Raw genomic sequence first — 12,362 nt, forward strand, 5'->3', positions numbered from 1 at the left:
GAGTCACATCAATGTGTAGTGCTTTTACAATAATAGGTAGTAGTAGTAACAACCTATGAGTCTCTTTACGTACTGAGCTAAAGGTTAAGTTGCTGTCGATCACTCACCTTTAACGTTTAACATTAAATAACGTGACTGTCTGGAATTTGTGGTTTACCATATAACTGTTTTCATCCTTAATGTCGGTGTTTGAAATAGTAAACATTGCCTTTAGAGAAAACATTTGGATCTATAGTATTGTGGAGGTGTAGAGCTGTGCCAAATTGTTTAGTGCTGCTGACTCACAGAGCAGAGCTGTGTGTTCTCTCTGTCTGTGTTGGTGGGTGCTCTGTTTTCCCATCACAGTCCCTGTTCAGATGAATATCTTCAGTCTTATTGCACAGAATAGAATGAAATCCAACAAATAGAGCAGAAACTATACTTTAAGGAGTAATATATAAATTACCCTGTACCCTGTGCTTCACGCAATGGGCTTTTTCTCACTGTAAATGGTCAGTATTTATGTTGCGTTTGCAATACACCCATATATAAATATATATACACACACACACACACACACACTCCTTCATACAGTGCATCTTTTTGCATCCTTTACTGAATAACACACTAGCGGAACAGCCATCAGGAGCAAGGACACTTCATACACGGAATTGAGGAGACTGGGACCATAGCGCAGTACTTCTGGTTAATGGACCACCCGCTCTTCCTCCTAAGCCAATGGCTAGTTTGCACTCTGAGGCATACAAAAAATATCAATGGGTTGCATTGATGGCTGAATACTAAAATGACAAACATTTTCTTTCTGTGTACATATTATAAAAACTGTTTAAACTGTACCCATAAAAAAGATTTACTTTGGATGTGACTTACACATTTCCCTCTAAATATCATGAAGAATTAAGAATATTTGCTGTTTGTATTTATTTCAACGTGCCACATATCCGTCCTGTAGTTGTTATGTATGTTGTATCATAGCTGCATTTCCACTCAGTTCAGTTCTGAAAACCTCATGACCCACTAGAGAAGGAGCCAGCATGCCCAATAACTCAAATATCATTAAAATATTTAAAAAAAACGACAATTTTTTTTTTTTTGGCCAACCCAGGAGAACCTCTGAACAAGCCTCTCTGCATGATCTCTCGACTAGGGTTATTGAGTTAGGGAACATCCTGCTGCACCACTTTGAGGTGATTTCACCAGTATCCAGTGCTGACTTTAATTATTGTTTCCCAAGATGTTCATAAGAATTATGCATTTTGTGATTCTAATTTAATGAGGCGTAATTATAAACACACTCCGTTCCAAAGTCTGTACCCTTTCTCTATAGCATGTAATTCAATTCTGTCCATTTGACAACTAATTAATGAATTCTGTTTGTTATAATATTGAACAGAAGCTTATTGTCTCCAAGCAAACAGGTGCTTTGAATTATTATCATATGAAACAAAAAGTGGAATAAAACGTGCAATATAGACAACTGTCATACAATTTCTAATGCTAAGGAACATTTGGGGAGCCATGTTCATTTTCTTCATAAACATACATACAACATATGAAACGTGTGGGGTTCTTGTTTAAACAGTGGGCTTTGACTATTTTAGTCTCTTTTGTTTGAATGTGCTCTCACTTTGTTTTTGAAATGAAGGAGACATATGCCTCTTCAGTTTTTTCTTCTGTGTGCCATATGGTGTTTTTTAGTGTATGTAAAAGAAATGCAAAAGCCAAGTCTTCGATAAAGGAAGCTACAATTCCCTGATAATTCTCAGAATCATGACATCACGATTCCCAACATTTAGGTTATGCACGCTAAGCCGATAATTAGGTCACCAATCAGAGCAGATTGGACTTTATCGCGACTGGGGCTTTAAAGAGACAGGAGCTTACACCGAACTTTTCAGACAGAGGCTGAAAAGAGGTGCTGCAGCAATTGACAGTTTGAGGAAAGTTGTGTGGTTTCTTAGCAAGTTGTAAACAAGTTTGAACCTGACTACAATATAAACAATTTCTCCTTGAACAATATACCTTGTGTCAGTCTAACACTTTTTACATTGAAGTAAGTATTACCTTGCAACATATTGATTTACATCTGTTGCAGCATAAAAATCGAATGATGGCTGCATCCAAGAGTGTTGCTGTGTTGTGCGACTGTCAGCCCATATTGAATAATGAGCATGTCTGACTATCTAGCCTCTATATGATGAAAGGGTATATTACTGGTTTTGTGTTGTATTATCTGATATTGGATGGTGCGGTAAAATAATTGGTGAACTCCATGTATAAGATATATTAATGATCTATCAATTGCATCCCCAAAACTTAGAGATTTAGTTTAGAGATAGGTTGGCCTGTCCATCTATTGTTTTTCTTAGTTCAAGTCTGATGCAGTTCAAATAGAGCCTGTGTCAAACAATAGAGGGGGAAGCTATGAGTTCAGTGTTGGCACATTGTTTTAGCAATGGCAACAAACGTAAATAAATTAAGAACATTGAAAGAAAAGTAATACGGCACAAATTATATCAAATTTGAGTTTATGCTTTGAAAGCACTGCACCTGACCAGAACCTTTGGGTAGAGCATCAGGGTTTCACATTATAAATGTATGTTTGGTTGAAATATGGCTGAAAAGTTTATCCTTTCTCGGCTGAACCCTCAATATTTCAAGATCCGAACTACGTCCCAGTCCCTAATTGCTCGTACTGCAGATCCACTGAAACAGTCTCTCTCAGATAGCAATCGGACAGCTGGGCGTGTAAAAAGAGGAGAAACAACAACACAAATAAAAAAATCATTTCAAGAAAGCTGGAGAACAAGTTTTTGAGCTGCATCAATATTTGAAGTTTGAATTTGCAAGCAGCCTCTGAGGCTGTCAATTCAACTTTTGAGTGTGATGTATACACCGTGCTGCCGTGTGTTCTGTGAGTGTGACAGAGGGCTAAATGTATGCATGCTTCACTGTCATTGCATAGACACACTCCATTAGAGACCATCCTGTATAAACACCCATTACACTTGCCATGGTATTAGTGATGATCAGTGCTCATTACACTGTCTTGCTGCTGTGCATGGGAGAAACATGACATGCACCAGGATTTATTATTTAGCCCATCTGTTCCTTTGCCCTAAGTAAGCTAAAGTGTTACACGCCCTACCTCCCAAACAGGGAAACAGCTTCAGCTGCATTTCAATCAGATGAATAATGATGACATTTGCCAGATTGGAATAATAGCAACAATGTGGTGCGTCATATCAGTACCACCGCATTCAAAATGCTGGTTGAACCCATTTCATCGAAGCAATAAGGCATCTTATCCCTTGTTCAACATCTCACTCTGCTGACACACGTGGTAACACTGATTCCGCCCCAGCCAACATCTACACAGATGTGCACAAGCATCCCTGCAGGGGTGACTAGAATTAATTTTCAAGTCTGGGAGCATAGAAGAGGACAGGTCTTAGATTTACTCTCTCTCTCTAGCTGCCATATTTCTTCGCCTTGGTGCAATGGTGATGAAGGCACGATGAGAAAAAGCCTCTTTTTCATCTCTCTCCCATCAGCAGTGTGTTGCCTGCAGCTTTTTTAGCTGCCACAAAGCCGGCCTGTAGGTTCCTCTGCCAAAAGTGACTCCTGAGTTATTCCGGAACGGAGCTCCCGCACCACTGAATTGAATTGATTTATGGTATATCCCAGAATGAGAGATACAATATTTATTGTAAAAAGCAACGCAGTAATCAGCCATTGTTTAACCAGTCAGTCTTTGACCTGACAGTTTGCCCACTTTTCATCTTCATCATTTACACACACAAACACACCCACACCCACACAAGCACACGCACAAACACACCCACCGACTCACACACACACACACACACACACACACACACACACACACAAACACACACACACAAACACACACACACACACACACACACACACATACATTCATACATGTACCCAAGGGTGACACATTCTTACAGTGTCTAGTGATGTTGCCTCTAAAAAAGAATGTTTTTGGTTCAATTCTGTTCCCATTTCTGTGTGGTGTGTTTTGTTTTTCCGTGTGCCTGTTTGGGTTTCCTCCAGGTGCTCTGTCTTCCTCCACCAGTCCCAAGACTGTGGGTGTAGATGTGGTTTTGAATGGTTGTTTGTCTCTCTACAGTATGTTGGCTCTATGATGCGCTGGCGACCAGGGTGTACCCAGCCTCACGCCCAATGTCAGCTGGGTTCTACTCCCTTGGCTCTAACCCCCACTGGAAAAGCAGTTTAGATAATGGATGATGAAACACCTAGTTCTCTGTGAGAGTCTGTAGTTGAGAGCAACGCAACTGAAATCTGGAGGGACTTCAAGTTTTGCAAGGATCATTTATTTATTTGATTTTGGATTGGACAGGAACAAAGCAGAAAAAAACATAACGGGTTGCAGGAATTTGAAACATGTACTGCACTTATCGAATTTACAATTCCTGTCTCTGGTTAGACTTTTCTAGTCTGATTCTAGTCTAGTCTAGTCTATCAATCTAATATTAATGTGTCAATCCCAGCTGACGGTAACATCAGGGAGAAGGAGCGTGAGGAGATCTACAAGTACCAGGGCCTGACAGAACAACTAGAACTAATGTGGAAAGTGATGTAGCCCCAATGGTAATAGCAGCAATGCGGACTATGACCCTCAAACTAGCAGAGTGTCTCCACCTGGTTCCAGCTCCACCAAACCCAAACAGAGCATCCCTAAGAACAGATAACATACTGTGCAGAACCCTCAAACTCCTACAAACTCGAGGACCTAGGCTGGAGGAAGACGTAAACACCACCTCATGTAGGGTCGGGAATGAAATTCTTTATATAGGCTATATATATAATAACGTAATTACATTTGTGTGTGTACATTTGTCCTCTTCGTTGACAGGCAGGTTATTTGGGATGCTTCCTGGAGTGTGACAGCTGTCTACTCCCTGGCGCGTCTCAGAATGCCGATCTCCCCGGGCTGCCGCGAGCTGCCGAGGATGTGCTCTACACATCTGTCCATCAGAGGAACAGCGCAACAGAGCAGGTTTGCGATGGACGTACAGTGTACACAGATGTATGTCAGTGGAGAAATGTGAGGCTCTGTTGGAGGTTGTCACGTGGAAACTTATGTACACCTTATTTAAGCGATTTCATCTTTTTCAAGATTCAATTCAGGGAAAAGATGCTGAGGATTCGAGTGATGCCACTCAGCATGTTCGATCCTAGTCAGAGATAAGTGTTGTGGAGGAATTGTGCTGCAAATTATATGTAACCTCTGGATGTCTGAATCGCAAAGCTCTACATTGTCTCCATCCTCTGAATATGGTTTTGTGAAATTGGCTGTATTGATGAACATAACAATGATGTCAGTGAAATGACAGTAAAGCAGCCATTAGGCCATTTCCCTCTGACACACTGGGTCATTGAGGCTTTCGGAGGATGTGAGTGAACATCCATGACTGGAAAGCAGGCTGTCAGAGCTGTAACATCTTGTCTTGCCTGTCGGCATTAGATCATTAATATGCTTTGGAAAGTGTGTCTGTCTTGTTATTCTTTCCTTAGGTGGCGGCTCTGAGGATATAGGGCATATTTGACAAGCTGAGCTGTTTCTTCTTCGCCTGTTTGGCCTCTAGTGTGTCACAGATACGTCACATATAGCAGTTGAGCCATCATTTTCACAGCTAATTTTCATATCTTAAAAATTCAACTTTACTCTCATTTATCTGATTTATTTTCTTCTAAATATTCTGTCATACTGAAAACCTCATGGTCATGAAATGCAGTAATGCTACTGCCAGTGTTTCTTTCTCATTAGCCGATCATATCACTTTGGACTGTGTGCCGGAAAAGTCTTGGTTGATGAAACAAATGTCGAATAACTAGAAGCAAAGATATAAGTAAACAGAGAATTGAGCTCGGCGAGTAAGCTCCCAATGTTATTCTCTGGTGTCCATGACATGTAGAGGCTATCGCCACCTACTGGCTCGGCATGCTTGTTTGAGGATTTGAAGTCATTTTGGGGTTCTCCTCTGGACAAAGATATTTGGTAAGACTAAGGTTTTGTGGATGTAGATTATATTCATTCAAAAAAACGTCTTCAATTGTGTAGATAAGGCCTCAGTCTACGGTTTCTTCACACAGATGCGTAGAAGGGAGGAGTAAACCCTTCCTCAACATTAACCAAGTTCACACGTTCCTTTATGATATCATCTCCAGCTACAGATGTATAAATCTACCTGCAGGGGCACACACGTGACCAAAGAAATCAGAGAGTAAGCCGAAAAATTACCAACTCAAATTTAGAGGCTGTAAAATACTTTCTTGCATGTAGCAAGTACTGCAGATTGAATTCCCCATTTCATACTCTGTAATCAGACCAGACAGACAACTCATCATGGTCAGTGGGGAGACAAATTACAAGTGACTAATAACACTTTAAATCTGCATATACCATGTGAGGATTGAGTTAAGGGAACATTAAAAATATAATGTGCCATTGTATTTAAGGGGTGGTAGATTAGAAAATGAGAATATCTTCACATTGGTCTAATCGGGAAAGTGTTTTTCTGGACGGCATTGCCAAAACAAAAAATGTTTTCATTTAGGTCAAAGGTCATCATGTCTATCTATGTTTAATGTCATCTACCACATCCTTTTAAAATAATCACTGACTGCTGTTAGCTCAGGAGCTGGTAGCTTGAGGTCTGAGCCAAATTTGGACTTTTACTGATACTTGAGTACTTCATTGTTGTACTAATTTGTCCAAAGAGACAATATAAAAGCACTTACCGTACGTTTATACTGTTTACAATAGGAACTGCCAAGTGTCGTAACAATGTGAAGAACATGTTTGTTTACTGGCCGTCAACAATCCTAACAAGCGAGAGAAGATGAACTACTTTGTGATCAGGTAAATGTGGACCATTTAAGCCACTGACGTAAATTACATTTCCATTCCATTTTATTTAACTTAAAAATATATCAATTTGCCAGTCAGCGTTACAAGGCCTGCAAAGATAACCAACCTTGCTCTGGGCAGGCTCGGCTCATATACCTCTTATTAAGGCCCGAGCACTGACAGGCATCGACAGTCAGTTGAGTAATCCTGGTTATTATTATCATTTTTTTTTTCGGGCAACTGAATTGGCTTTTTATTATTTTACATTTGTATTGGTTTTTAATTTACAAAAAAAAAGTGGATTGCGCAACTCCTGTGCAGAAGCGGACCGCCCCCCTTTTTTTATTTTATTAAATTTTATTTAATTTTATTTCCTTTTCTTTTAAATGTCATGTTAACATATTCTTATGTCACTTAAATGTGTTCTCTTATATGAGTTCTTTTTGTCTATTAAGCCCGCTGAAACCAGGGTAGTGTTTTAAAGGGGAGATTTGTGGGGCTTTCAGCAACTCATCACCCTTAGGAGCCCAATAATCCATGTTGTTTATCCAAAGAGTACTTTTGGCACAGCCTTGCAGGGTGTTCAGGGCTAATGCAAGAGCTGGAGCATTATTCTGTAGGCTGATATATTTTGCTCTCTTATCCCCCCCCCCCCTCAGTGGTGTAAATTACCCAGTTATGCTAATAGGTGTACCTTTGGAAGCATACATTGTTGGCTCAACATAAGAGGGAAAGAGAGCATCTGTATCTGCGGCCGCCACATAGATTATCGCTCAAAAGTGAAAGCCCACTTTTGTTTACTCGTACTCTGCACTGATGCACATGCCAAACCATTAAGTAGGCGCCGTATCCATAACAATTCATCTGAGAGCTTTCACCGAGTAGAGACAAGGACAATGATTTGCACCTGCGTTCGTTAATTTAATTTGAAATTGTGAACTCATCAAAAATACTGACTAATTGTTTTCCTCTTAGTGAGGGTAGCGGGTGTTGGTATACTTACATTCACACTCATTAAGGGGATGATTTTGTCCTTGCACACTGGCTCTATTGGTGGAAGTATGAATAGGGACAAAAGCTAATATATCTTTAAATGCGCATTAGGGAAAATATGACTAATTAAATACAAATCACTCCCCGGGGGCTCTGTGGACGTCATGTACCGAATACTGCAGACTGAGTAAAGTCATGTGTTTTCTGCTCAATGTGCCTAAGCCTGTTGTCGGCCGGTTACACACCTGCAGTGGACACTAAAAGTACAGTGGCTTTAGAAATTTTTCAGACCCCATAAACTTTTGCTAAGTTTATAAGGTGCTATTTTTTCTTTGTAGGAGATGCTTTTATGGAAGAAATCCATCTACAGTCCACTAAGGATTAGACAAGAGCCAGCAACAAAACAGTTGAGACAAATTAGGAGAACATGAAGAAAGCACAACATTATTTCTGAAGAGTAAAGCTGTGAATGTGAAGGAAACATTTACGTTGCCTGCATGGCTATTTTCCGTGTTTTATCTCTTAGATTTTTGCTAAACAAAGATCACAGTATTGATTTTAAGTGCTAATAGCATCTTGCATCAAACTAAACCCTGAAAATGGTTTAGCAGAAAATGATCTGCTCTACAGATTTAAGTGAACAAACAGACTGGAAATAACTTTGTGAGGCAACTCCTGTGGTTTCTGTTGACTAGAAACATCAAAATGCAAGTCGCCAAGTTTTGTATTTATATGTACATTCATCAAAAGAAGATTAATTTTTATCAGTTGCAAGAACTGTGGAAGTCAGTCGCTAAGAACACTCAATTATCTTTATTATGCTTGTCCATATGTTCCATAAAAGATAATCTTTTCTATCCACGGTCACATGTCAACAGGTAAAAAATATTACTTAATGGTTGATGTGATTTCACAATATGAAGAGGCAACTCCTACGAATGCAGAGAACAAGGTGAGGAAATCGCTACTTTGCCTTTCTACATTATTGATAACAACTCTTGTTTTAGTATCAAAACTAATGTGAGTAAAGGATTCCCGCTTGTGTTGGATCATGATGCACACAATCATTGAACTGAGAGAATCAAGGCATGAAACATTTATTTACCATTCTGAAAAAAAAATAATTCTGTGCTTTAAAATTCTGGTTAATAATGAAAATGTATCATTAAGCAGCACATAATTCATGAAACATGGATCTATACTACATAGTCGCTTATGAATATAAAGAAGCAAACAAAATTTCGCATCACTTCTTCCTGGTAGAAAAAGAATGACCATAAAATCATCTCAGTTCTCTCCTCTTCTTTGGCCTATCAGGATCTTTGCAGTCCTAATGACGTTCACCTATGAATATTCAAGTCGGCGAAAGTGCTCTTGACGTTGGTGAGTTAAGACGCCCAATAACAGAAGGAATGCACACAAACACATTTCTGTATTTTCCTCTGCTTTTAGATGCGAGTACGTGAAAGCCTCCGCAGTTCTTCATTAGTCCGTTTTATCAGCCTGCCCCTCCGTGCTTGCTCTGAGTTACTTAGTGGACATTACGTTTGAGTGCAATCACTGAAATATTTAGAGGTTTGTTGAGGCCCTCGGAGTGCTTACGCGCTGCCAAGAAAATAAGCCAGGGGGACACAGTGGAATTAAACGTGTGAAGGTCAGCTTGTTAACCAAAGTAATTGGATTTCGCAACCCTCTGCGGTTGAAGTGAGCCTTAAGCCTGCGCTTGCAGCACAATCTTTCCCGAACTCCAATTTTGGTATTGATTTCCCCTTCATTTGAATTCAGAGTGAAGACAATGGCCGACATCAGTCCCACACATCCAGTGGCATGACGCACTCAGCGGCATCTCAGGTACACTAGAATAAAAACCCATTAACATCTTCATCAACCTGACCAGCGTTCCTCTTAAGAGGATGTTTGAAGGCACCAGCTTTGAGAAATCATTCGTCAGACTTGAGATTTTTTTTTATGAATTTACTTGCACATTTTTTAAAGGTGGCTGAGAGGTAGATTTATTCTGCGCCAATGAAAGTGATAGAAAGTCTGGAAAGCAAATATCAATAATTCACAATGCTGAAATGCGAAAAGCTGGAGCCGTGGCCCGCAACAGAAAGAAGAGGAGGTGGATGTTGCTCTCGGCTGTTTTGAGCAACTTTGGAACTATTCATCAAACAGCTCCAATGGGAGAAGCACAATAAAGACTCACGGTGAACAGAAGTGGCGGTTTGAACTTTGGGTTAAACATCTTGTTTCTGCCAGATTCACAAAGTGAAGAAAACAAATGAATCCTCAGGTATTGTCCTTTGGGCTGTCATCTTAATTATTACACACGTGAAACATATAGAGCCACTTGAGGCAAAGTGTATTTCATTGTTTTTGTTGGATGCAATGTGTGTCTGTGTGTGTGTGTGTGTGGGGGGGGGGGTTGAGGAACATTTGATCGGTCGTGTATGGTGGCCTAGATGTCTCACACAAAGGCATTAACAGAAAACACGAATGCAAAAGCCACATCACAAATTCAAAAGTGGCATCACAACTACAAAAGCCACACAATGGAAACACAACCACAGCAGAACTGAGCAATGTTACTGGACAAGTCGTTGGATGGATGAATGTATCGGCACAGCGGTTCATGTGCATTTTTTCCTTTTTTACCCAAACATTTTGTTGCTGAAGGAAAAAAACAGAATGGAACTCTACTCATTTTATTGTTATTGACGTGATTGTGTGTCCGTTGTGTGGAGTTTGTAATTGTGTTGTGTCTTTTGCATTTCAGTTTTTCCGTAACTGCACCTTTGTGAGATGTCTCGGCCTCCGTAGTCACGGATCACGCTGAGCTGATTGATACTATGGTGATATCAGACCCACACTGAAGACAGAGGCAGACTCACTCCTCCAACAGACCCATGTTAACCCACACAAACTCATTGGGATCAATTTGCGGTTCCATGTCTGAGTTCAAGGTCCCACAAGGAGCCGGTGGGGAACTGGAGTCTCCAGGGGTTGGATCAACACACCAGAGCATCCAAGAACACAAATGATCTTTGGGCCCTATTTGAGTCTCACTGCACATATTACCCCAAGAAATGTTGCCAAGATCTCCAAAAAAATGACATTACTTACACTGAAATCCCCGGACCTGCTGTCAACATCATGCGTGTTCACTCAAACAAATCATACATGTAACCTGTAGCATCAAAAGGAAACTGCTGACAATTCTGTAAAACGAGAAAGAGTCTAAGGTTTGAACACTATGCCACAACACATCTGACCAAGATATATTAATATTGTTGTCTTTTATTCCATGTTCACTTAAATGTAATATGACATCGATACAATGTATTATTATATGTAATGTTAGGCTGAACTCTAACTCCACTCCCAGGCTCTGAACCACTAAACCTGGAGGCTCTCCTACTTCTTTACAAATCCCAGCTAAACCCTGGAGCTTTTTCACATCTGTCTGCAACAGACAAATAAAAAACAAGAGGCCGTCTGGGGCAAGCATTGAAACCTAGAGCAAGAGAAATACAATGGATAACAATATCACAAGGAGATGGAATTCGAAGTGCAACCTTGGATCATCTGACGGTTTTTTTATTGTTTGGTAACTAGTATTGAGGAGTGATAGCATAACACCATATTGAGTTGGCTTAAATTATCTTTAATCTGGTCTTTTACGAAATGGTAAGATTAGTTAAACCAGTGCTCACTAATTTAAAATAATTTTGAAATATTTGTGTTCCACTCAGGGAAACATTTATACCGAATCTTAGTCTCAATAAAGCAAATAACTTAGATTTAAAATTCATCTCACGCAGTACAGACTAAAAAATATATACAGTATATCTATGAATGCAAACAGTTTAGATTAATCAAAGCTTACATTTTTCATCTATACACAAATTCCACATCCATATAATCTCCAGAGTAAAATAACAAATTGCTGTGTGTCCTTGGACGAAACTCGTCGCATTAATACAAGCCTTTTCTGATGTGATCCTTCTTTTCTGCCGGATCGTTTGTCTGTGCCTCACAAAATCGTTGCAAATCATGGATGAAAAATGTGTCTGCTTCATGATGGGACAAGGCTATTTTTAAGATTTGGTTAAGTTGAGGGCAAGATCATGTTGATGGATGAATGGATGGATAATTATCAAAGTCCATGAGTAGCAGCAGAAAAAGGGAAAAAAAGTTTGGTTTGGCTTAAAATAAATTCTTCAATAAGTCGAGGGAATGAGTCGACATCCAAGAGACAGGAAGTGAGATCACAGCTGTAAAACAAACACACAGGTTAACCTGTTTCAATGCAGAATGTGAAACAATCTTAAACTGCACATTTATTATATATATTGACAATCAATCTCAAATCATTTTCACAGAGGAATAAGAATCACACAGTTAAACAGCCAAGGTCACTTATCACGTAGCGCCCTTATAATAAATACAGTTATCCAAAGGGTTAAAT

This window comes from Platichthys flesus, chromosome 13, assembly GCF_949316205.1.
Source record: "Platichthys flesus chromosome 13, fPlaFle2.1, whole genome shotgun sequence".
In the NCBI taxonomy this organism is placed as follows: Eukaryota; Metazoa; Chordata; class Actinopteri; order Pleuronectiformes; family Pleuronectidae; genus Platichthys; species Platichthys flesus.